A 26,632-nucleotide genomic window follows, 5' to 3' on the forward strand; every position below is an offset into this window, starting at 1 on the left:
ATAAATACGTGTAAACCAACCTGCCCAAGAAGAAGCTTTACTCTTTTATCGGCTTTCATGTGAGCGTAGATGCAAGGAACATCAGGACGAATGTCAATGCAACCGTTTTGGAGCATAGTCTCCTATTTTTCCTTCGTGCTTCCTGATACCGTTTGGATGTCACGTGAAACAATCTAGCCATGCAATGAAAAAATCCGTAAACAGGGGGTGGGTGCTGGAGCCGACGTTTCGACAACTGGACTTGTCTTCTTCAAGGCTTGAAGAGGACAAGTCCACTTGTCGAAACGTCGGCTCCAGCACCCACCCCCTGCTTACGGATTTTTTCATCGCAAACTTCCATCTTCCACTTCCTGCCATTTTTTTTTTTTTTAATCTGGCCATGTAGTATGTTGGGTTTGCGGAATACCGGTCCGTAAACGTGAGCGGTTTGAATGGTGGCGACACACGGTGGTGTAGAGCTCAATAAAACAAGTACATGTGCTATCACTGCAATAAACAAGTGTGCGCCACATCATTGCTGCTGCCAATGTTCGCCCATGACGTAATTGTGAACATGTTGTCTCTCTAAATCTTTTTTCAGTAAGAACACACAAACAAACCTGGCTGCAAGAAGCGTAGCGATCAAGACTTCGCTGCGAACGTCTGGTAACACGGATAACCGGTACAACGACATAGGTAAGTCATGAAGCCCAGTCTGGGGCGTTTGTCTGCACGCTCGCACGCAATGCATATCCGCATAGACGGAAGAAACGGCGCGCCGCGCTTTGCATGTGGTGCCGTGCCAAGCTAAGCCCTGAGGGCGTGGCCTGTGCGCGTCTTTGCCGCAACAGCAACGGGTTGACAATAGAACCCTGCACGCACCCAGCTAGCCAGCAGCCACCGCCTTGGCTTCGCGTTTCAGCCAGATGGTGCCAGCTAAATGACACCTCCACATTTTTTCAAAAGTACCGTGCAGTAACCTTGACTCCTGTGCTGATGCGTGTAGATTATGTTGACGGCTGACTATGTTAAAAAAAAAGAATCATCACTTTCTGTTTAACCTAATGAAAAGCTTGTACATCATATCTCTTGCAAACTTTAAAAGATGAATACACTGAAATCAAGAAAAGTTAACTGCGGAAGCAATGGACATGTATGTTTTTGTCACTGCTCCTGAGCAAATATAGTGGTGAAGGGACCTCAGGCATAGTTACCTGCCTTTAATCGTCTCAATCCAGTCAATGGGCGTCTGGATAAAATGAAATAATCCCGGCCGCAGCGGCTGCATTTTCGATGGAGGCGGAAATGTCTGAGGCCCGTGTACTTAGATTTAGGTGCACGTTAAGGAACCCCAGGTGGTCGAAATTTCCGGAGCCCTCTCCACTACGGCGTCTCTTATAATCATATCGGGGTTTTGGGACGTTAAACCCCAGATATTATTATTATAAAATGAAATTTGCCTCCGGCTGTGCATCACTCAGTAATCTCATCAAACTGTTTTTGTTATTGCCATCTCCAACCGTCTAGGAGCGCTGGGGCAATGCAACTTTTCGTTGAGTACAATTTCTTCAAGGTCCTAATTATAACTAACAAAGCGCTTAGACTGGTGAAGCGCGACCGTGAAACGCGAAGACAGACGCCCTTGAAGCACAGAGACAAGTGACGCTTAGGCGTGCATCGACATTCTATAGCCACGCTTAAACAGCGCATTACGAAGTCAGGCTGCTGTTATCCTCCGAAAGTTAAGCGCGCTTGTACCTGCACGTGCTTTTCCGTTCTCCTTGCAGTGCATGGAACTAGTGAGACGTAAGCGCAGCCGACAGTGTCTGCCGCCAGCCGGCCTGCATGCAGGCGTCCTTTGAAGCGTGTGTAATAACATAGCCGGCACAAGCAAAGTGCTATTCCGCCGGCCTCCGCCGTCGTAATGCAGCACTGCAGCGGCGAGCCATATGTGTACGCGCATGCGTGCTGTCATCTGCGCAATTTCTTTCACTCAGTTTTCTTTTTTTCTTTTTTTACAATGGCGATCATTTGCAGTCGTCTGCGGTGTCTTCTACGTCGTCATTCTACCCGTAGGCGGCAGCTCGCCTGCAGTTTTGAAGGACACGTCTATTTGACGAGGTGCTGTGCGTATTCACCGCGCCGTGGCGCCACCGTGGCAAATCGTCCGTAAACGCGCAAACTGCCCCTTCTACCGAGGAGACTACGAAGTACAGGGTTAGGGTTCGAAGAGGGAGTGTTCGCGCCAGTAACTATACTCTCGCCGCCTTGATATATACTGTGCGACGTCACGGGGTGAACTGGAAGCAGCTGCATGATGTGCCAACCACATTGCGATCAGAGAAAAGAGCTGCGCAGTTATCTCTCTTTCTATGTGCAGTACGGCAGTATGTTATGACGAATTTCAGTATGTTCCCACTGTATGTAGTGGGAAAATAGTGGTCACGCAGCACGTCATTTTTTTAACGAGCGGACCGCTCACTTCGAAGCCCTCGCTCAAACGAGCCCTCAAAATTCCCTTCTATCGTTCCTTCATTGCGAGGGTCTCGTTCCGGCAGACTTGATGCCTTCAGGTATAGTATGCGAGTGATGATGCCTTCAGGTAATAAGTTCTCCTTGGCAATTCTCACCATGGTTCCTTTGTTAGCGTGGCCGGCAGAAGAACTTGGAAGAAGAGAAGGAGAAGCGCGGGTGGCGAGTGCCTTTAACTTTTATATGAATTTATAACACCACACTATTCATGGCCAGTCCCCAGACGTGGTTGTGAGCAACGGCGACTGGGCGAACAGGAACTAGAGCTCGACTCCTGCGGACACTGCTCGGCAGGCTGCGCGTGTCTGTCCTGGACTGTCTGCAGGTCGAGACATCCGGAGACGCGGCCGCGGATCCCACAGCTCATAGTATGACATTTACATCTCTATATGTAGTGATCAGGTGGAAATTGACGGAGTGCTTGACAGTCATCCCCAGTTAAGGGGCCATTTCCTCGCACGTCCCCTTATTGTCAGAACGTTGACTCCAGTGACATTCCTTGTTGGACTTCTCACAACTTCAAGATTCCACCTTTCCCTATCTTTTATAAATCGGGAAGTTAACGCAGCGGCTCCTCTTGTTCAAAAATCTCACCATTAACTTGCTTCTCTCTTTCTCATCATCATCATCCTTACAACACCAAATGCAGGGCAAATGCTTCTCCTATTTTCGCTTAGTCGACCCGGTTCTGTGCTTGCTGTCTCTTTCTTTTATTACTATTATTTTGTTATTACTATTTCATTTAGTTGAAGTGTGACCGTCTATCTTGAGGTGTCCTCCTCCTCCCCTTCCCTCTACGCGATTTGTGAAAGATGAGCAGGAGTGTCCTCGTATACCGTATTTACTGACCAGTTAATGTGCACCAGTTAATGTTGGCTCGTGTCGGCTAAATGTTGGCCTTGTATTGGAAAATCTGCGTTAGCTAGTCTTGTAACAGCAACATCTCCATTCAGTCTGCATTTAATGATCAACTTGCATGTACGGTCACCGCAGAAGAAGATTAGCAGAAGCGACCATCGGTGGCAATGGTCGCTTGTGCTAATCTTCTGCAGTTAATCATAATTGACCTCAGTTAATCAAGCAATTAAGCACAATACAGTATAAAGCATATTATAAGGAGCGCCACATATACGTACATATAAATGAATTGGTACTGCCCGATTCTTTCTTGGGCGTCTCAGCGACGTGAGAGTCTGCTCTTGCGTAGACGGATGAACATGGCACCGCGCTGCCCACGCTCGTTCTCGTACCCACCGCTAAACTTTACGCGTATGCGCTCTACCAAATAACTATAGCGCCAGTGACAAACGAAACGAACAATCGGCGTTGCAGTCAAGCGACGTCAGTCTGGGCGGAACGCCAGTTCGTGTCTCAGGCGAAACGCAACGGCTGTGGGAGTCGTCGACTTTTATGCAGCGACAGCAACGGCATGCAGCGTGTGCGTCTGGACGTGCCCAGAGTCACGTTGCCGACTCGGCGGGAATGAATGGCGTGCAGAAAGGGGACGGTGCCCTCTTGCGCGCGCACGTTCCCAGCAGGCAAGCACTATACGTACAGCCTACTGTATAACACCGCGCCGACGCATGCCGCATGTGTGTGCGCTTTTGATGCACCCGTTGCCTGAACTTGCTGACGCTGCAGACTTGACGGCGTCTGGGGAAGTTTTCCGTGCGCATCAGATACGATCAGTCTTGTTGGAACAGCGTGGCGGAAACTGTCGCTGCTTTCCATCATGCCAAACCTACACTAACTATTTAGTCTAGCTAGTTCAATCTTCATGCGACGGATGACAGATGAAGGTTGACAAAAAACAAAAAAAAAACAAAAAAAACGAACAATACCAAACTCAATAGCAATAGACTCGACTTAGAAGAAAAAAGAAGAAAATGGCTTTTGCCTTGGAGTCGCCTTAGGCAAATGCGTATGGGCCGTGTGACTTTTGACCCACCAATGACCCGAATATAAAAATAAAATATTTTGAAATTCGCGACTACGCACTGACCAACCGACGCTGTGGTTTTAGCACACACAAAAAAAGAAGTTTAACTCTAACCTTTATATCTAATCCAGTATAATCAGCTTCACAAAGAACGCCATTATAGAGGTTCAATCTAAACTGATTTCTCGTCTTTCCTATAGTGTCCATTGAACATTTGAAAGAAGTAATGACGCATTTATCTGTATAACTCCCGACAAGCAGCAATCGTTTTACCAGAGTTCTCTAGCATCCCGGTTATTTATCAGTTCTCATTCATGTGGGTCCATTTAATTGGACATGTTCCATTCAGAAAAGCCACTAAGAGCGGATCTGGCTAGCTGTTTCTTTCTTTGTGTCTTTACGCTGTTTGGGTGTCATTTGGCCTGATTTTACAGTTTGTTTTACATTTCAACGATTTATCACCGAAAAAAAGCCGCTGATGTTAAGGCGGCAATGATTCGAGCCAACCAGCCGGGCCACAGCACGATGAATACATCGCGAGGAATTCGATCTTCACAACAAAGCAAGGTGACAGCGAGTATAAAATGTCAAACTCTATCTAATCGGAGACACCGCCATAATCGTGTCGCGTCACCTCGCCGGAATTCTATTGTGTGAACGGCTGAGCTGTTTATACCACGGCGAGCGTCACGTGACATGATGACCGCCAGGCTGCCACACAAGCATTGTTCACACGATGACAGTGGCGCATCTTGCCTGAACATAGGTCACCTTGCGCAGCATATAGAATGGTGAGCATAACAATCCCCATAACGACGGCAGCGATGTGTCACATTACAAAGCAAACTACAGTCGCGGACTACTTTAGAAGTCTGCGGCACTTTCTCCTCAAAGGGGGATGCGCACAAGCCTGTACCAATGGGCGCGCACTTCAGACTGACGTAATGAGCCGGACGTCTGGAGACCCCGCCTTCAGAGAACATTGCCGAGTGCATATGAGCGGATTGTTTGAAGAAATGATTGTTGATACCTCTTTCATTGTAATCGATCATACCGTGAGACGTGTCCTAGTGGATGCATACGTACAGTTGAAGCGTTGTTGGGCGTTAGGAAATGCAGTCAACACAGTGTGCATTGCTAATAGACAAGCATGGCAGCCTTCGCATTGATGCATGCAGACTTCTTGACACCTGTAGTGCCACGTCTCCCCCTTCCCGACCATTCACGTTGATGACCATCAGCAATCCTTTGTGGTACCGCAAGTAATCGAGGTAACACCGGGGCACAGAAGATGGTAAACACCGCAACCACACAGGCGTTGGCAAACCACGTACGGCCGAACCCCGCAATACCGAAACCGCCGTGGAAGGAAACTTTTTTTTCGTTTTCGCGAGGATACTGCTGTCGCGAAAATTAACAATTAAGCACGCCCATTACTTTTCAGAACTAAAATTTAAATAAAGACGTCGCTTATTTATCTCTGCTTTGCCTCGCTTGGCAAAGCAAGGCAAAGAAGAGATTTCATGTAGCTTCACAGTCGTCGTCGTGGACGCCGAGGAAAGTGCGAAAAACGTCGAAAGATGCAAGCGCATGACGCGAGCTTTCTTCCCTTTCTTGTGCTTGGTTTTCGCCATCCTATTGGCCGCGAGATCGAGCGGAGTCGCCACCTGGCGGCTTCTGACTGAACCGCGCCTAGTATGGATTGCTCCATGCGTCGTCTGCTAGCCACGTTGTGTTTGCGTGTGTGCGTACGTCATGCAGGTCCTCAAAAGGCGGTTTGTTCCGTTGCGTTAGTGCAACTTTAACCGCTGGTACGTATGCCTAACGCGACGTAAAGAAGCATTTGGCCTTGATCGGTTGTATACGTACTGCAATAAGATCAGTGAGTGCACTTGTCAAGAGTGCTGTGTGTGGTCGTTGTACCCTCCGTTCACGAGAGTTATATCAGTGTAGGTGCCGCTCTGTGGTTCAAGCGCATTGCAAAGTGCACTTGGCGTTGTCCTAAAGATGAGAACTTATTAAATCTCAAGTGAATATAGCCTTTTAGCGGCTCAGTGGTAAAAAAAGCGCTCTCATGCACTTGCGGGTTGTGGTTAGGTGTATAACTTCGGGACTGTCGTCTATAGGTTAAGCGACGAGCTTTAGGTGTGTACGGTCCTGGTCCCACTACACAGCAATATTTCTGTCAAGTCACGTCTGACACTTCGGTACTTAAATTGTCCCCTAAAAAGAACAGAAAATGGAATGTACGGAAATCGCAAAACTGAGTTGCCTTGCGCAATATTAACATGTGGCGAAATTTATACAAGAACACCCGTGTACTTAGATTAAGGTACGCGTTAAATAGCCCCGATGGTCAAAATTAATCCAAACGGCGTACTTCACATTTTAATCTCACGCGAAGCGACATCTTTTTTGCTTCACATTACCTTGAACGTTTGTATTGCGTTGTAATAAATTGACGGAAGGCAGTGGGCATTATTCGCGTGAAAAAGCGCACTTTGGTCCCGTGGAATAACCGGGCCTTTGTTTCATGACTGTCGTGCAAGTAATTAATCGAAGAAAGTTCCGTGCTGTAGTTACCTTTGTGTACTGTTACTAGAATAAAAAGCCTGTGCGTGTTAAACGCTTCTGGAGCGCTAAAGCGCTGTCAGCCACGTAGTTTTCCTCAGTAAACCTATCAAATGTCCTACATTGGAGAACTGGATAAGAAATGCGGATGAATATTTGAGCACGCAGTGCACAAAGTACTATTTGAACTCGTGCAGGAATACGGGCTTTCTTTTTGTTGGGGGGTATCCAGATGAACAAGAAGTGAATACTTAATTCAGACGCGCTACAGCAGTGCGTTGTAGGTGGAACACAAGCTGAACATGTACAAATAAAATAAGAAAACGTCATCCATTGCGAAAACGCCGACTGTTGCCGAAGGAGAGCAACCCCTTTCGTTGGCATAATGCGCTTCTCTCACAAGTAATAGTAACGTTCGGAGCGCTTCGTGCTTTAATTCGGGAACGAAGAGCGCACATATTACCAGAGAGCTGCAGTCAACGCATTTTGTTTGCCGGAAATTGGGACAAATCGCTCACAACGAAGCGCTGTTGTGTGCGTTTGCATACGCGCCAACGACCGCCTATCCACACTGGCGTGGCGACGGTGCTGCCACCTGTAGCCCGATCTCGCGGCGAATAGTCGTCACTCTCCGCTCCAGGCCTTTAGAGCATGCAAAAAGCACAGAAGTGGTGCCATATAGCGGGTGTGCAAGAAAAATTGTGGTGAAACTGCAGCCCCTCACTCTCAGAGCAGGGCCCAGAGAACGGCAATGTAGAGCCGGCTTTTGGGGACGTCAGAAAATAGGCGTTAACGTTTGTGGTCGTCATTTCCGTGACGGAAATGCCGCCAGTCAATTCTTAATGCAGTCAGGCATAAAACTCTTTAGTACGAAAATTCGCAAACTGTACTTATAACTGCCAATTAATCTTTGCCACCTTTAAGACCTTCCGTAAGCTCGGTTTCAGAAACTGTCTGGTGCATTTGAATCGTTACCGTTTAAAAGTTATCTGCTACATCATTAGCTGCGCAAATTTCACTTCATTTCGTGTTATGCCCTTTTATTTTTCTTCTCCACCTGTCTTATTGCCGTTTTTTACAAGTTTCTATGCAGCAAGTTCAGTAATGGCTTCCCTGATGCTACTTAATATTTATTTATGTATGGTCTTGGAGGGGTTGACGATGGCCGCCGGGGTAAAATAAGTACAACATTTTCCCGCAGTTCTATTCCTAGTCGGGCACAAATGGTGGTGCATGAAATGTTCGCAAAAATATTCACGGTAGTTAATAGTGACTCCGAATAGTGAATACCGAATCGAATAGGACCACATATTCCATTCCATGTTCCAAGATAAGGGACTTTCGTGCGCCTACGCACAAAACAACTTCATCATTTATTTACACTTCGGCGGCACATTTTGAGAATTAATTTCTCGAAGCTCAAATCATTCTGAGAAGTTCGTTCCGAGTGGAAACATTGTGAGAAACACCAGCCACAATTCTTAAATTTTAATATGTGCTGCAATATAACTCCTAAACAGGTTTATTAGTTAATTTTATAATTGGTAGATTATGCATTTCATTTTCCCGTGTGGGTAACGTCCGCTTCTTCAACTAATTTTACTCGAGGACTAGAAGCATGCTTTCCGCTACAGCAGATTTTTTTTTTTTAGTTGCGCGGTGTAACAGGGTATCATAACTGTCTGAATGAATAATACTGATCATTAAACGTTCCTTGAGCGATGGATCAAAAGGTCGCTATAACTTGCTCTGAACACAAACTGGTCTTTCCGTGCATGTTGGACACACAATATATGAAATCAACGTTTGTAGCACATGCGTTTCATATCATAAATCATAAACAAGGTACAATGGCATAGTCCATGAGATTTTAAATACCTTCAACTCAACGACGGGATCAACATAATTCCATGCGGCATAACATCATTTCTGAGCTAATCCAGAAGTCATCCAGCCTCCTAGACGTCGTCAGCGTATACGTCAAAGGGGCATAACTTGATGCCAACTTACCCGACGCGCTGGCGACAGCGGAAGGAAGCCCGCTGTACGTGCGATGCAGGGCATCGTATTTCCAGACGTCTTCACTCCGGCATGGCGCAACACTTGCGACGCATATATGCTTTCCAATGGGATGTATACCATATACGCACCATCTCTACACGACTTTAGGCTCCATATTTCTGTCTTTAATATCCGTTATTTCTTTTGATGACGAGCACAAATGAAAAAGAAAAAAAAAATTCAAAGTGCTTCCACTACTGTCAAGATAGCGAGCGAAGCTGTGACTATAGTGGATCTGGTGCAGGGAACATTGCTGTGGTGAATTTATGTGTTATAATTATTGTCTTAATTGCGCGAATAATGATACATACACTGAAAGATCCCGGTGTTACTCTTGCTCATGATCGAGGCATACTTTCTCATCAACGGCCGTCTCAGAATGTAACCCTGTCACTGGCGTATAGCCATGAAAGGGGAGGGGTTGAAACACACACCCCCCCCATAGTTTTTTTTATTTTCAATTTTGCATGCGTATATATACACGCACATATAAAGGGTGGTTGAACCCCGGGCCCCCCTCGATAAAAAAAAAAATTATGGCTACGCCCCTGAATCTTGTAGTACACAAAAAACCTCGTTGCTTCGAGAGTTAAGAGATTGCATACGTTCGTCCCTTATACAAATGGTGTTGTGTCTGGGGCAGAATTGTTCACGTCACTCTGCCACGTCACGTCACCCTGCCATAGGCGTGCGCAGGGTTCCCCATCAGGGGGGGCAAAGGTTCATCGCAGCGCCCCACCCCCTACTGTGGGGCAGATTTTGCGCCCCCGCCCCCCCCCCCCCCCCCTCTTAGGTGACTGGAAGGGTCAATGTACGGGGCCGATTTTGCGCCCCCACTCTTAGGCGATTAGGAGGGGCGCCTCCCCCCTGTGCGCACGCCTATACACGTCACCGAAATCATACACCTTTATAATTACTTTTACGCCATGTCCATTTCTGGACGCGAATTAGTCTAGTTGATCGGTGTGCCGAAAATTGTTGTTCTACGTGTATTTTGTCCACGGACGCGATCCGCCAGAAACCAGCCCTATGCGTCTTCGCTGTAAAATATTGTGCCTCCTTTTCGTTAATTCATAGTGGTTGGATCCGCGATTGTGTGTTCATGCTGTGGGGATATAGCACTTATATCTCATTCATGGGAACATAATTATCATTTCGCTAACGCTTACGTTTTCTGCGTGCACGCCAACAGCAACGACTCTGGCGTACGCATGCACTCTAAGAAAAAAAAAAAAGGTCATTTGACTCTTTTTTGAGAGTTCTGGCTTGCCACGTATATGACTCTCTTAAGAGAGACACGTGAACTCTCTTTGGAAATCATTATACTCTCGTCGGAGAGTCGTGCATGGTACCTAAAATGGAGTTAACGTGTCTCTTTAAGGGGTATTCAGACGGGGGAGGAATGCTCGGGGGAGACGGGGGGGTTGCGGATCACGTGACCACGACGTCACGGATTAGCGAGTGGGCGTGACCCCCCCGCGCCTCCTCGGAGGAGACGGGGACGTTTTCCCCGAAAGGACAAACAATCCCCCGGCGGTGGGGGATGTGGCGGAATTTCTGGCTCTTGTTTGGCCACATTGTTGCACTTGCTCCTGCAGAGAGCGGCAGTGGGTGTCCAGTCTGCAGTTGGGGTCATCTGTAGCTGGGGTCATCGTCGTCGGCAGCTGGTGAAACGGGCGGTACAAGCCACAGGAGTAGTCTGGTAACACTGGTCTCCCCCTCCGTTCGCCCCGTCCGTGTGAGTGGGGGGCATTTGTGGCGACTTCTCCTCGCGAGTTGACGTCACTAGGCTCCGCCTTTACCCCCCGAGCATTTCTCCTCCGTCTGAATACCCCTTTAAAGGGAGTCATATACGTGACAAACTCAGGACTCACAGACAACAGTCACAGATACTCTTTTTCTTTTTTTCTTAGAGTGTGTGCCCAACTCAACTCGGAAAGCATACGAGGACGAATACAGGCCGCCAGCTTAATACCAACTCTTCCAATCTAGTTCGAATAAATAAAAACAAAGATGCGCGGACGATAGTAGAAAAAAAAAGAGAGAGAGAGAGAAAGCGCTCGTCATATCGCGATCATCTCGAGAACGCACCACACGCAGTCGTTTTGAAAAAAAAGTTCGCCAGACACGCCGATATCGCCAAGTACATTTTCCCGCGGTGCGGTATCAACTTAGGAAGCGAGAATGGACGTACGCAAGCGTGCGAGGAAAATCGCCTATACGCTGGTGGCTTCGCCAAGTCCCATTTGTCGGTAAACCGCTATCAATGAAATATGAGCTGCCTTGTATATGTGGTCTGTTGCCATTTACATACAGTCGTCCACTGCAACTACATACGCTACGGGTTACGCCCAGCGGCTAAAATTAGATAAGTATGACAATGAGTCTCCGGCTTCTTTCGTTCTTTATGTCGTATCAGTAGCGCAAAGAGGCCGCGATCTTGGCACAATACAGAAGCGAGCCTGCTGATACATAAACTCTTCCTGCGATCTAACTTTTCCTGTCTCTTAATTCGATTATAATAGGGTCATTCCATGCCAAGTGTCCCAGATGTGGTGCTCGCACATCGCAAATTTTGCTGATAAAATTTTTACCTTTATCCTGTACACCATGGAGTACAGTGGCAAAACATTTTTGCTCGAAAAAAAAAAAGTTTTCAAGACCGTGGCGCCCCCTCAAAGTTCACTTGCTAAACTGCGCCTCATAGAAAAATTTTGTATAAGATCTATATTTGCATATTGAGCTTCGAAGCAGCGCTTGCGCTCCTAAAGAGGTTCTTTTTCGTTGTGCTATTTAACCATTCCAAAATTTGTTAGTTTAACTGCCAACTACGTATATTTAAAAAGCAACGAAAATCTTCAAAGTTCGCGATTTTTTCTTAAGTTAACTCGAACGCTCCCAAAGCAATCTTAGTATTTGTGTGGTTTTCAGGAAAGTGTATTTTTGTACAAAAATGCTTAGCGGTGAAACAGGCTTCAAAATCCTCCATAAAAAAATTGTGAAATCAGAGAAAATATGCGATTTGTCGCATATTTGACCGTACTTTTTGTGCTGATGCGTTCCAAGTAAAAATCCTAATGGTACGGCGTTTGATAGAAGACCTCATTGCTAAGTGATGAAGAAAGTCTAATCAAATCGTTTTTTTGTTTCAAGGAAGGAATAATTCTTGAATTCGGCCCTCCGAACGCACCCTGCATTTCTCTCTGTTTGCACTTCGACGCAAAGCACGTGGTGCCATTGCAGCTGACACTCGTCACAGAAGGCGGCAAGATGCGAGATGTGTGCCAGCAGCTCGTGAGTGCCCCGAAAGTCTTGTCGCCTTGAAGTCAAGGCTACGAGTAGTGAAATTCGCTGTACAATGTGAGTTTGCTTGGCAGACCCAATGAGCAGTATAGCCTTGTGCTGCAGGGTCGTCTCGTCTGCACAACTAGTGTACACGGGAAAAAGTGTATACAATGTGCGTTATTTCTCACGTATATGTAAAAATTCCGGGCACGAGTACACCTTGCGCTGTATGCTCCGGAAGTGGTCTGTGCAGTGAAGGTTTAACGCTACGACAATTCAGTGCCTAAGTTTACGCTCATGAGTGGTATAACTTGCTTTGACGCATTTACGCCTCGTTATTATCTGAAATTGCTAATCTACTTAGTCAGAGTTACTGCAGTCTACATCAACGTAACAGTAAATTCAGTCTGTATGACGTTTATAGCAGAGAGCTTACATTGTTATGCATGTAAGTCGCGGTAGAATATGTCAACCATCAGTAAAGATAGAGCACGTCGGTACCATATAACCATTCAGTCAACCGGCACGAGCCACGATTCAAGGTAACGAAGCAGCTTCGGCGTCAGCGGTACGAAAGTTGTAATAAAACTTTGTTTAGCGCGCTTAACTCGTAACTCTAGTGGACCATCCTCGATGTCTTGCGTGATAACACTGGGTGACTTAGTGGCAGCCAGCTTTTCTGCTGGATTGCAGTGCCACGATTTCTTCTGTGGCAGATACAGAGCTAGCCAGGATACAGTATAAGATAGTAGAAGATACATAGATACCCCAGTGCTCGTGAGTAGTATAGTATAGTGTATAGTATGAGTATAGTATAGTATATACAATGTATACGTTATGTAGGGCCAGTAACGCGTTGCCAGGGCAGAAGAAGGCTCTCGCCTTCAAGTGTTACGGAGTGTAACTTGCTGCCGAACTCCTTTTCTTTGTATTTATCGAGGCAGTCTACTAAAACATCGGTGAAAGTATTTTGCAGTAGAGCTGTTATGATCGAGGTTTGCCATGTGTCGTAGGTAGAATATCGTCACCATCAGTAACCGGCACGCGAGCCCATTCACCGGCCAAGCCCTTGGTACGGACGGTTAAAAAGAAAGAGCTAAAACGTGCGGCCCCTAATCGTTTTTTGTCGACCTTAACTTTTAGTGGACCAGTGTGGTGAGTACTGGGATTTGCCCATTTTCTGTGGCACATTGCTATAGGAGAGATCAAGCATAGACATGTATAGTACAGTACAGTACAGTGCAGTACAGTACCTTTAACGTCCCAAAACCACGATATGATTATGAGAGACGCCGTAGCTCCGGAAATTTCGACCACCTGGGGTTCTTTAACGTGCACCTAAATCTAAGTACGCCTGAAACATTTTCGCCTCCATCGACAGTTCGATCCCGCGACCTTCGGGTCAGCAGTCGAGCGCCATAACCACTAGACCACCGTGGCGGGGCTGCAGTACAGTACAGTATAGTACACTACAGTGCGAGCTGCGCTAACTTTTTTTTTTCACTTGCGTGCCCTTTTACTGTTAGTCTAGCAGCTTTGCGTCTTCTACTTCTTAATTTTTGCCACGGAATACTTTCCTCGGCTCTAGACAACTTCGCGCACGTTAGCGCATCATCTGCTTCTGCACACACTACGTGCTGTCGTCTTCTGGGTTTCTTGGCAAGTACGTGTACGAATCAAAGCGCGCAGAGTATACCCGGCGTGCATGCAGTCACGTCTCGATGGAGTCCGGCTCTCGATCAAAGCTTGGGTTTCCCGCCTAGCAGCCGCCTCGGCCGGCAAGAGGATTCTGACGAAACGTGCCTCATGTTGCCTGCTCTTAGTGGCATTCAACGCAAACACTTCACAATATCTATACGGACGCTCACCTCCTTCTTTGAAAATAACGCCCCTTTTGTTTCATTCTTCATTTACACGCTTATGGCTACACCTTCATGTCCTGTGTGGAACCGCCTTTCTTTGTATCGGTTGCTCAGCGAATTCAACTTTGATGAAGTCATTATTTATCATAGGTACATGTAGGAAGACAGAGAGAAAAGAGCTGATCGAATTGCCCACTGTAACGGTAAGTCAGTGCATTGAAAAAGAAAAACAATTGAAAATGAGGGGGGATGGGGTTGGCACTGCGCATTAAAGATGTAATTAATTCTTACGGAAGAAAGATATAAATTTGCTTTTTATAGGGTCGACCTTGCTGATAAAAAAATGTTCACGCATCATTAAAAGACACAACTGTAGCTGGTCAAGAAAAAGGAGGAGGAATAAACTTTTATTAAAACCAGCAATTCAGTTGGCAACGAAAATTTATTTTTTTTATTTACCGTTTTTCAAACCAATGCTGTTTCATGCACTCGAAGTCCATGTTAAAGGTTATTTCTTCCATGGTGTTTATCACCAACGTGCCTAAACTACAGTACATAGCGAACAATATATACAACTAATGCTGCGTCTACACGAACAAGCAAACTATACAGATGATTTCCAACCAAGTTGGTATTCGCTTGGGATAAGCCGCATCAGTTTACTGCCTTTTTAAAGACCACTGGGCCAGTCTGTTTGTAATCCTCGTTCAATGTTTGGCGTGTTCAACTCAAGGCAGTGTGTTCGAATACAGCAGCTAACTCGCAGTCGAAGTTAACCTCGTACTGACGCCGCTGCATGTTTAAAAACTTAGACAAATGGCCACGATTCTACATCGCGCGCGCGCGCGCGCGTGCGCACGCACGCACGCACGCACGCACGCACACACACACACACACGCGCACGCACGCACGCACGCACACACAACATTCCCATGTTGACCATAAGGAATGATCGATAGCTGCTCGGCTTCGACAAGGGTTCAAAGCTTCTAGACCCGCCATATTATTATCTTACGGACTCGGAATCTTACTCACGGTAGCCGCCCAGTTGCAGCTGAAAGAAAGAAAGAAAGAAAGAAAGAAAGAAAGAAAGAAAGAAAGAAAGAAAGAAAGAAAGAAAGAAAGAAAGAAAGAAAGAAAGAAAGAAAGAAAGAAACATGGCACTGTAGGAGTCGTAGTATCGCTCCGAGTGCCATTATCACTTTCTCCCGGCAAACAGGCATCCGGCCGATTTTGTGGCCTTATACAATCTCGGCTGAACGAGCCGTTGCACATCTCAAGGTCACCTGCGTGTTACGAGGCCACTAGGAGGAGTCTCTGTAGCTGCACAGTGAGCACAGAGACATGGAAAGCGAGATGACAGGTTAGGGGATGAAGATAATAGGCGAGCCGGGTTGATGGAAAAAACGCGTTCCTTCTTGCGAATACGTGTATAGCCAGGTGTTCAGCTAAAGTAGTGGTTAAACGACTACGCACCGGCAGTAATGGTTATGGCTTGTCTAACTCGACACAACATTCGATATAGTGTGCCATCTTCTCCCGACACGTGGGCTGCAGTTAAAGAACGCATATGGTGGTACTCAACGGCCAGCATGTGTCGCAAGAAGAGTGGACAGCTGGTTTAAATTGTTTTCACGTGTACTGGTGGCCTAAAACGACGACAAAGACGCACGAAGACCCACGAAGCTTGCCTTTGTCTCTCTCCATTTTCCAGCTCTAAAGCGTGAATGTGAAACCGCTCTTCCGTAAAACACGAACAGTCTGTTTCCATTGTGGCTACATTGCAGTCGAACATGCGAAATTGGCTAGAATTACGTGTGTGAAATATAAAGTGAACGACGCGGCACGCTCGAAATTGCAAATGTGTGAAATGTCCATTTGATGCATATATCTCTTCGTGGTGGTTCTTGTCCTCGCTCTGAATTGTGGGAAGTACGGGACCTTTTCGGGGCAACGTCTGTTGTCGACGCATTGGTTAGCTGTGACGGATATATTTATTTATTTATTTATTTATTTATTTATTTATTTATTTATTTATTTATTTATTTATTTATTATTTATTTATTTATTTATTTATTTATTTATTTATTTATTTATCTATTTATTGAACACAGACCTGGTGGTTAGCTTGCCTGGCAGTTACAACGGTGCAAGCCATCGAATTGCAATTTCAGTTTACGTTACAAATTTCCTGCTGCTATTGTCAAAGGAGTTTCGAAAGGGTTTTACTACTCGGCTCTGTCTGCTTGGAGAAAACACAGCCAAAACTAGAGCAAAAGCAAGCGAGACTCCGGATGCCGGCATTGTGAGCCCCGATCATCGTTAACGCTTATCTGATAAAGAACATATTTCGTCTCTACCGTTCGCTTGCAGTATACCATTAGCCTTTTTTTTGTACAATCTCCATTTGATCTTAATATCAGAGCTCCTGACAACACATTGTCGATAACCTGCCAAGGGTCATCACTAATCACTTTCTTCACTAATTGATGAGATGTGACGGCTTCCGCGTCATTTTGGCATGCCACAAACGACGCATATCCGACCAGAGTCGATGCGGGAAGTGGAGAGACCTTGGGCCGCGTGCTTGGCGCGCATACCCTTGGTGTCGGTTCCGTTTCTCGTTCAAACGACCAGCAGGCCCTTTGTTCTAACTGTCGCCCTTCGCTTTGTAGAGTTCGTAGTTTTGACAGGGTGTGAAGCGCAGCGACTTCCCGTCGCGTTTCGTGCTCGGCGCTTTGCCGTTGTCCCTTTCCGAGAGGTGACACGATGAGTGACACGAGCGACGTGGTTTCCTGCGGGGAGGCACTTTGAAAAGCATTTACAAATCCAAGGTAGCGTCACACCATTAGTCGACAAAGGACTAGCTTCGAGCTCTTATATAGCGGTTCATATATGTGTTGTGCTTGTCCGGAAGCTGCATATGTACCTTGACTGCAAAGACTGTGACATATAACTTGACGCGGGATGTCAGAGCGCTAAATCACTGCACATTATCAGCGCACGGTACAAGAAAATACATATGTTTCCAAATCTGCGCGAACTTTACAATTTAGCAAATATACTGTTCTAACATTTGTTACGCCGCGGTTTCTCATATATTTCTTTTTATATTTTCACAGATTTCTAAATACTGTAGCAGGAGAAGCGATGACGACGGCAAGCTGTGCATCGCCACCGGCAATCCGCAGCTCGTAACTTGGCGTCGCAACTAGACCCCGCAAGTTGCCGTCGCTACTTGCCGCCTTAACTTGAAGTCGCAACTTGCCGTCGCAACTTGCCGTCGCCACTTGCCGTCGCAACTTGCCGTCGCAACTTAACCGTCGCAACTTGCCGTCGCAACTTGCTGTCGTAGCTTGCGGTCACATGTTCGAGCAGCGTTCGTACGGCTTCATATCTTCACGTGCTTCACGAGCGTGGGTGAGCTGCATACGCTCGAGCAGCGCATTTGTGCTCGAACATGTGAAGATCTCCGCATTCGGTGAACTATGCGCAAATTCGCAGGCACACTGCTTTCGGAACTCCGAGGTTGCCAGCGCGACGCACTGCGCATTGCAGCACCGAGGATTTCGGAACAGACGCGGTGAGAGTTTTATTGAACTGCGGGATCGCCTTCAATGCAGACGTGCTCGGATTAGGGCGCTGTCGCTGCTCTGGAAATTCTCGCACCAAACTGTACGTTGCAGTGTCGTGACGAGGGTGCTCCTTGTCTTGAAATTCAGGAAAATCAGGATTTCCTAGAGAAGAACAAGAGGTTCGCCATTAACCAACGTTTCTCGTCCTGAGATTCTCGAACAATGTCTTGAAAACAGTGGCGAAACAATTTGAGCAGAGTGCGTATTTACTCTTAACTATCTTCATCGTGGTTTCGCAGGCCTTGATATGAACACAAAAGATTGGAATTAAAGGGACACTAAAGGCTAATGTCAAGTCGACGTTGATTGCTAAAATAGCGTTCCAGAAACCTCGTAGTGCTTGTTTCGGGCCAAAGAACAGCTTATTTTGAAAGAAAATCACGTTTTAATGGTCCGCACGGCGTTAGCGCACTTCAAATCACCCGCCTGAACGGACCTTCTGACGTACCAGTTGCCGTACCCAACGTTGCCCGTCTTTATTGCCCCGCCGCCAACGCTACGGTTTCTTGCGCAACAGCGGCCTTGAGCCTTGAACCTTGAGCCACGGGCCATTCCCAAACTTTATAGTTTACTGTAACGGAGCTTAGCTTGACCAGCAGCAGAGTATCATCAGTGCGAAAATAGAGAGAGCCAAGCACACACAGCAGTACGCGATACCGAAACTACCACTGAGACGCGCAGCTCGGCGAAAACAGAACTTTTGACCCACTCGCGCCGTTCCCCATGGCAACGCCAAGAGGTTCTTCTTTCTATGAATAAAACGTAAACGAACAGTCAGCATTTTATTACATCTTGTGATGCACGGAAGATTCTTTTTTTATCGCAACTAGTTTGATTACTAACGTTTAATTGTACTCGGGGCTCTTGATGTCATCGGCATCATTTCCAAAATGTCCAACGCGTGGCGCACATCCTGTCCGACATTTACCTTAATTTCTCGATTAGTAGAGCACTGCTGTTGATAATATTGACGTTTTAGACGTTCTCACACACTACCTTTCACTCTGACATAAATTGTTATTTGCCTTTAGTGTCCTTTCAAGAGCGGTCGAGATTGACACAAATAACCTCTTTAAGTTGCGAGTCAGGTTCGTCGCACCATTTTGTGTTCAGGACAACGTTTGACTCACCACGATGAATCTCTTCCAAATATGCAGTATCTGCTCTTGTTAAACTTGACTTTAAGCCTCTTTCTCAGAACGTTTCAGTATACTGGGCTTTATCATCCAATCCGCAGCGTTCTCGGGCTTATTTCGTTCATGCAAAAAAGGCAAGCAGCAGAGATATGTTGTATATGGTCTCGTCCCAGATAGACAGACAGAAAAACTTTATTGGCTAGTGTGTTTGGACCCACCCTGGGCCCCTTGACCACCGCGCTGTCCCACGCCACGTCTACAATAACAAATGTTGTACTTGGCGCTTGCCATCTTATCCACAAGCAAAACGTACGATTCCGTAAGAGCGAAGCGTGTGTAAAGTGAACATACGTGAAGTCGTACATGCTATAAAAACAGCTTATGCATTTTTTTATCATTTGACAACATCAGATCAATAATTACAGTAAAGATTATGGCAAGGTTAAAGAAAGTCTTCGTTGTTTTTTTTTTTTTTAGAAATGTAAAAAGAAGTCTAAAAAATATAGATGTTCAAAGTTTTTTCCATTCCGGACGTCTCATTCAGTCAAAAACTCGCTGAAGGGCCGATGCACTATAATTTCAAGACGCCACATTCCGTTGAATGTTATGCTCCAATGCGATGCGACGGGTAAGTGTATATAGGCGAAGTTGCCTCGCACTGCGTCCGATATTAGCGATATCACAAACACGTGTGCTGTGCTTGTTTTTTTTTTACCTACTCGTGAGAATGGTATCAAATGCGCGTTTGCCTGACCGATCTCGATACCGTACCACTCTTTGCTTTCTCTCTCTCTCTCTCTTGGTGGTTAGAGATTCTCAATTTACTCTGAAGGCTGTTTTCTTCTATCCGCATAAGTCGTGCCTCGAATGTTTGAAAGCGAGATCATTCTGCGACAGCAAACAGTTTCGTCCGGTTGCAGTGGTCTTTCCGCCAATATCGCGGACCGGTGATGTACACTGCAACGTCAACGTGCATCGGATCTCGCGGCTCCCCGACGCTCCGGCGCCACCTAGCCAGTGGGCCGCACATTGTGTTTATGAGGCATGCCTTCTAAACACTACAAAGAGCCGTGCACCGCGGTACTCGTGAACAGTTGCACTCGAAAGGAGACGATGTTACCATGGCGCTAAGGTAATTGTAAGTAAGCGCAAGATTAATTCGTAGTGTCTGCTGTGCCATTAAGGGTGTAGGCCACCTTCAAAAGTCGAATATTTTTTCACGAGGTACATTTTTATTGTTTTATGTTTTAGTGTGCACGCCCAAACATTCAAAAATATGTTGCAATAAAAATTATCCTCCTATCATCATTAGTTTGCAAGTTACAGCAAGTTCTCCATACCTCATGCACGTATACCGAAGCCGAAACCACATTGTGTTTTTTCTTTTTTCAAAAGTAAGTGTTGGGTCGTCTATATTAATGATATTCAAAATACTTTATAAATTTTATTGAGACTGTTACATAAGAAGATGTCATTAAATATACCTTTGTGCTTCTAATTATTTTTAAATCCCTAAAAACGGGCACAGGGGGGACGCACATCTCTTGCAAGCTCTGAAATCTTTGTTTGCGCTTTTCTCAAAATAAGAATTTCCTTCAAGTCATGTGACGCCAACGTTCATAACTTTTTTTCTCAGTGTGTACTTCGAACTGAAATTTTGTATAACAGTTTACAACGTATATATCTGTGCAATGAACTAGAATAAAAGAAATTGATGGAATATTTTTAAATTCACAGCTAATTTTGCAAACAGTTTCAGCCTAAATTGGCTCTTTTTCCCTGTCTTTTTTGTTTTTTTAACATTACTTCCTTGATATTTGCTGCATAATATTTATCCTAGTTAAGTGACAAAGCTCCAACCTTTAGTTGCGCAAGTGCCAAAGCTTTACTGAATTAAGCCACCCGTTAGTCACTTATCACGGCTGGCGTGACTACCACTTTTAATGCAATTTTTGACAAAGATCACCTCCCAAAAAATAAATAGTGAATATTTTGCACAATAAATGGCTGGTTAAGTTAAATAAGACATGCTTGTTTTGAGGAAAAGGTTATTTCAACGCTGACTGCTCCTAATTCCTTTTTTTTTTATTTTTTTTGTGGCCTACCACTCAAAAGGCAGTGACCGTGCACTGCTAAATTGCGTGCTGTGAGAGGCAGTGTCCAAACGGGCAAAGAGGTAAAACATAACTATTTATAGTTAGCTGTGGTCTCATTGAGGAAGGCGCAAGAATTGTTCGACAAACATGACGCCAAGCGGACTTGAGTAGGCGCTGATTGAAAGTATCGCACAAAAGAACTCGGACGGACACGGGTTAACAGGAGCAACGTGAACCAACTAGCCTCAGTCGTAGCTTTAGTGACGTCAAGCCTCGACTCATTAGAACGTAGTGTGTTGGCGTCGTCGGACCCGTGCGTGTACCTTTAGCTAGAAGACCGGGGACACGACACTTATATCTGCTACATGAAGCATATTGGATGACGTGCCACTTACATGAGGTTTTGGCCAGAACCGCGGACTTGTCAATAGGAAAATCCAGAACTTCTCCGATTTTTTTGTGGACGACTTGGCTAAGAGACCACCACATTTATACGTGCGTGAAAAAATTGTGCGCAAAGCACTGCTGTATGTATGCGTAGACCACGTCTTAGCCTTTCCCTTCTTCTTTAGTGTAGGGTTATAAACCACGTACAACGTGATTAACATGGGGTATTCAAATGTTCCCAGGCCGCAATGGGAACTTTTGAACACCCCTGTACCTCCCTTTCATTCGCTCTTTCTTTCAATGAACAACGGACTCTCATTCACTTTAGCAGCTCAAATTAAAGCAAACAAACACAAAAGGAGACACAAAGACAGGACGGGCGCTGCTAAAGAGTGCCAGGAACCAACTAGCCCACCGTGGCGCTTGGACAGTGGACACCCACCAGATAGAACAGGAACATTCGAGTCACACAGAAGCGGTGTCACATTTCACAGCAGGTCATCGAACAAAGACTAGCCGCAGTATGGATTGCGTGTGTGTGTAGATAATTAGGCATGCCGGGCGACGTTTTTATCTTTGTTTTTACGATAAGGCCCTGCGTGGGCTCGCGTACTAGACGGTATAGAGCTGCTTGCACTTGCGAAAGACTTTGACCTCCGTTCGTGTGTATACGAAGTGCTGCGCTCGGCGCCGACAGCAGACCTGAAGCCACGTCGGGCAGGTAGCCCCGTCTCTGTGCACCGCTTCCCTTTTGGCGAGGCAAGAAAAACAACAACACGCTTGTCTTGTCTCAGCGTCGGCCCGGGGAAGAAAACCTGTCCGGCGGGTTTCCGCGCTGGTGGCTGCTTGTATCCGTGCTGCACGTGCCGGCGAGTTCGCTGACACGCCCTGGTCGACGCCGCCGCCACCTCCTCACGCCCTGTCGTTCCCCGTTCATTTCGCCCTTGTCTTACCTTCGCCTATCACGTCTGCAGGTGCTCGAAGAACCGCAGGCCGTGCCGCGGTGTCGACAGGGTTCATTCCTGTACGGCGCGTGCGTTTGTCGTCGAAGTGGGGTTTGCCGTATTTTCGGTGGAAGCGAAAATGCGTGAGGCCCGTGTACTTATATTTAGGTGCGCGTTAAAGAACCCCATGTGGTCGAAATATCCGGAGCCCTCCACTACGGCGTCCCTCGTGGTTTTGGGACGTTAAACCACAACAATTATTATATTGTAGCTTAATCACCCTCGCGTTCAACGAGTACTCACGGTGTATCTTTTCACTCCATGAAATGAAAGATTATCTTTCAAAGGCAAGTCTGGCGCTTCCTTTCACATTGAGTCATCTCGTTCAGGTACGGAGGCTGAAGCGTGCCAGCGGGATCACGGACTCCGTCCAAGATCTATCGGTGTGTGCTGGAGCCCCTGGCGCCTTCACGCGTTTTCTCACACCCGGCGCCGCGTAGCGCACCGTCTCGGTCGTTAAAGTGTCGGTGAACAGGCCACGCACCGCTCGTCCCGCGAATGTTTAGTGGATGCCAGAGGTGTCTGCCTGTCACGTGCCTCTAGCATTCGAGCCGCGCGTCGCCGTGTTTCAACACCGAGGACTGGCTTCTGGGAAGCCGTGGCCAGATCACGTGGTAGCCGACGAATCAAAGCGGCGGAGAGAGTCTGTACCTCTGACAGCCGAGCAGGCCAACCCTCTGGTGAAGCCGCCTGCATGTCCAAAGGGTCCTGAGTCCTTTGGATATGCAGGCTGATATGCAGGCACGCAGTAATTAAGGACCCGTGCCAAAGGTTCACCGAGTCCGCAGTCCGGTACATCCGCAAAGAGGCAGTGACGCGCAGCAAGGCTTTCTAGCACGCAGTCTACATTCGACGCTCACTTATTGGTGACAGCGTAAAAAAATTTGAGGGCGTTTACAATCCGCCATCTCGCACTTGCCCAGTCACGGGAGCGCAGCATTCATTATCTTATTTGCTACTCTTAGCTCATGCATTCCTAAGGGTATTTCGAATTTGATCCGCATAAAATTGATCAGAATTGAAATTTCCGATTGGTATTGGTGGGCAAAAAGAGAAATGAGCTTCGAATAAATCGAACTCAATCGTGCTCGAATGTACCACGTACCATGTATCCTGCGAAATCATTCATCTGCATCTACTGACTCGATCACGCTGTGAAGTTTTCCAACGGAAGGAATATATTGCGGATAATAACTGCGAGCGCATTGTCATCATTCATGTTTTCTCTTTCCTAAATTTTTATTCAGCTCGAGAAATTTTGTGGGTCCCGTTATCTCCTTCATTATACCCACTTTCTTCTTTCTCGGCAACGAGATACAATTAGTCGTCGTGATTGCCCTATATAGTAACTGCTCGCTCTAGTATATTGGCTAGGCACTGCTTAGGCTGCGCTAAGCTCTGCAGAAGATTTTATAGGGAAACACGGGAGAGGTTATCTATAATCAAGCACACTCATTCATCACTTTTCTTACGAGGGTAAGATGTGCACAAGCATTTGTTCTTGAGCCCTGGCGCTGTGCTTTCTACACAAACGCCCACCTACATACGCGCACGCACGTAATGTCCTCAGGCTCGCGTATACGGGGAACACAAGCTGAAGCTCTTCAATCCCGGCTGACTCATATGAGCCGCCGATAATGAGGAATGTCAAAATTGCCGCTGACGGTCAAGTGATGCAACGAAAGAAGCCGATAGCTATAATTTCCACGTTGCAATCAAGCGAAACAGGTTTAATAGCCATCCTGTGCAGCTTGTGAGGTAATTGCTGTACACGCGGGCAGCAGCAACGCATGAGCGAGTCAGAGCTCCAGCGACAACGGTCATAGCTTACTCGCGAAGAGGGACAGTCTGGATGAGGTTTTTCTTTTTGTTTTCACCTTCCGAGTTGATCACGTGCACCAGCTCTCCTGTCCATACACCGCGTCATGCCATACTGCTTTATTATTACGTAATTAAGTGCGTACTTTCAAGGCTGCCGTACTGCAAAGTTGAGCAGTTTGCGTAGTCTACCTTGACAAGTATTTATCAATTCACTCGCTGTCATTGTGGTTTGATGCAGTGAAGTTGTACCCGCCACGGTGGCCTAGTGGTTATGGTGCCCGACCGCTGACCTGCAGGTCGCGGGATCGAATCCCGGCCGCGGCGGCCGCATTTTCGATGGAGGCGAAAATGCTTGAGGCTCTTGTACTTAGATTTAGGTGCACGTTATAAAGGACCCCAGATGGTCGATATTTCCGGAGACCCCTACTACAGCGTCCCTCATAATCGTATCGTGGGTTTGGCACGTGAAAACCCCAGATATTATTAACTTTCTTTAAAACATGGCGGCGACAATGAGTGACATAGCCTGCATGACATAATCTGGTTCAACCAGATTATCTATATGGCTCCAGATGGAAGCGCCCTAGCGCCGTCGGTCCGGTGCAAGTGCGGACAGCTATGCAGGAGCACCTCTGTAGCTCATTCGCAATCCAAGTGGGTCATCGCCTTGCATCCACGCGAAAACACGTGATGCTGTTTTCTTCGTGGAATAAAAATATATCAGAGTGCCTCAGCTCGAGTTTCTTTCGTCTTGTTTTCGGTTTCCTTCGCGTCAACCTCTTATCCGGGCGCGCGCGCTCATTGCGCAGTCGCAGACTCGTAAGCCCACCACCCATATGGCGAAACATGTCACCGTCCGCTTAGTCATATTTCAAGTCGGGCGAGGTCGCTGCGCGAGTAGTATCTGAATAAAGAAATAAAGGATAGGCGGTGTTTTGCGTAGCTGAATAACAAGGGTATCACTGCCGAAGGCAGCGACAAAAGATGCAAGCATGCACACCACGGTAGAGAATAGCCGCTCACGACGTTGTAGAGAAGTGAAACGACTGCGTCGGACTGTAGTGGAAGTAGTAGTGTCATCTTGTGCAGAGTTTGCTGTTAGCAGTAATTAAGTTTGTGCTTATTATATTCCCATATATGTCAAGATCAACGCACTATTATTGGTGCTTGATAGCAGTGACCATTTGGGAATGTCGTCCTGAGAGATCATCGCGGCTGAAGGCGACGAAGGCATTGCTCATATTCTTGAAGGCAAGACTTTCACCGACGGTTGTAGACTAATGGCGACATGTGACTGTGAGGAATGTGACTTTGTGCGTGGGTGCTGCCCCTCTCCCCCTTTCTCTCTCTCTTTCTCTCTACCTCTAACTTTCAAACTAACCCATCCCTGTGCCCAGCGTAGTGTAGCATACCAGTTTTTTTTTATATATAGACTGGTTACCATCCCTTCATTTCCTCTCTCTCCTGTTCCCTCCTTACCATGTTTTGTGTTCCCGCATTGGGAAAGTTTCGCTTCTAAAGGGTACTTCTTTCTTGTATTCAGGAGTACGCCCAGATTCTGAAAAATAACATTTTGTATTAGGCAAAACGCGTGACGAAGTCGGAGCACAGAGCTCAAAACTAATAACAATGCGCTTTAATGCGCGGTCAGCAACTCTCAGGTGCGTACGCACACGGACCGCACACGTCTGTAAGGACCGGCGCTGTGTGTTGTAGAGGTCAATTACTTCCAGGAAGGAAGCTGTAGAAGGTAAGAAGGAGGATGAAGAGGAAACGCAATAGAATAACCTGCATCACTTGTACGGCGTTTCGATCGAGAATATCAAGGTTTTCAGGGATTGCGTAAGTGGCTGCTGTGCATCTCCCTTAAGCATGCAGGAAAAGCAAACGCATTGGGAGGAGCCAGAAACGCTTATTGAACCGGCTTCTATAAAGTTTGGGAGCCAGTGCGTCGGGGCAGTCATTCCGGTTGGGCATGATTTCCACTTCACGTATGCGGACGATTTAAAGTGAAGGTCGCGCTTTCAAAACGCCGCGACTTCTACGAATGCCCTACGCCTCGCCGAGATACCGCGCTCGAAAGAGAGTCACCGCGTATTTTTGAAGAGAGTTACGTATGTGACAAGCATAGGTTGGAAAAAAAAAAGTGGAGGTCACTCAGACTCTCTCAAGAAATAGTGCTTGCGTTTAGGGCTCACTCGGACTCACCAAAATTTTCCTCAACCTGACTCACTCGAACTCAGACTCATTAAAATTTTTCTCAGCCGGACTCACTCTGACTCAAACTCACAAAATATTGCTCACCCGAACTCTCTCAGACTGTC

At 46.6% G+C, this 26,632-nt stretch overlaps 1 long non-coding RNA gene across 1 annotated transcript in view; it reads left to right on the forward strand.

The window, feature by feature from the left end:
- The first annotated feature begins 2,679 nt into the window (after window positions 1-2,679).
- Window positions 2,680-26,632, forward strand: part of LOC119395966 (uncharacterized) — a 59,823-nt gene continuing 35,870 nt past the window's right edge. The window contains exon 1 of the long non-coding RNA XR_005184365.2: window positions 2,680-2,879. This is a non-coding gene — a long non-coding RNA (uncharacterized LOC119395966). The remainder of the gene's footprint in view (window positions 2,880-26,632) is intronic.

The sequence above is a fragment of the Rhipicephalus sanguineus genome, chromosome 6, assembly GCF_013339695.2.
Source record: "Rhipicephalus sanguineus isolate Rsan-2018 chromosome 6, BIME_Rsan_1.4, whole genome shotgun sequence".
NCBI lineage: Eukaryota > Metazoa > Arthropoda > Arachnida > Ixodida > Ixodidae > Rhipicephalus > Rhipicephalus sanguineus.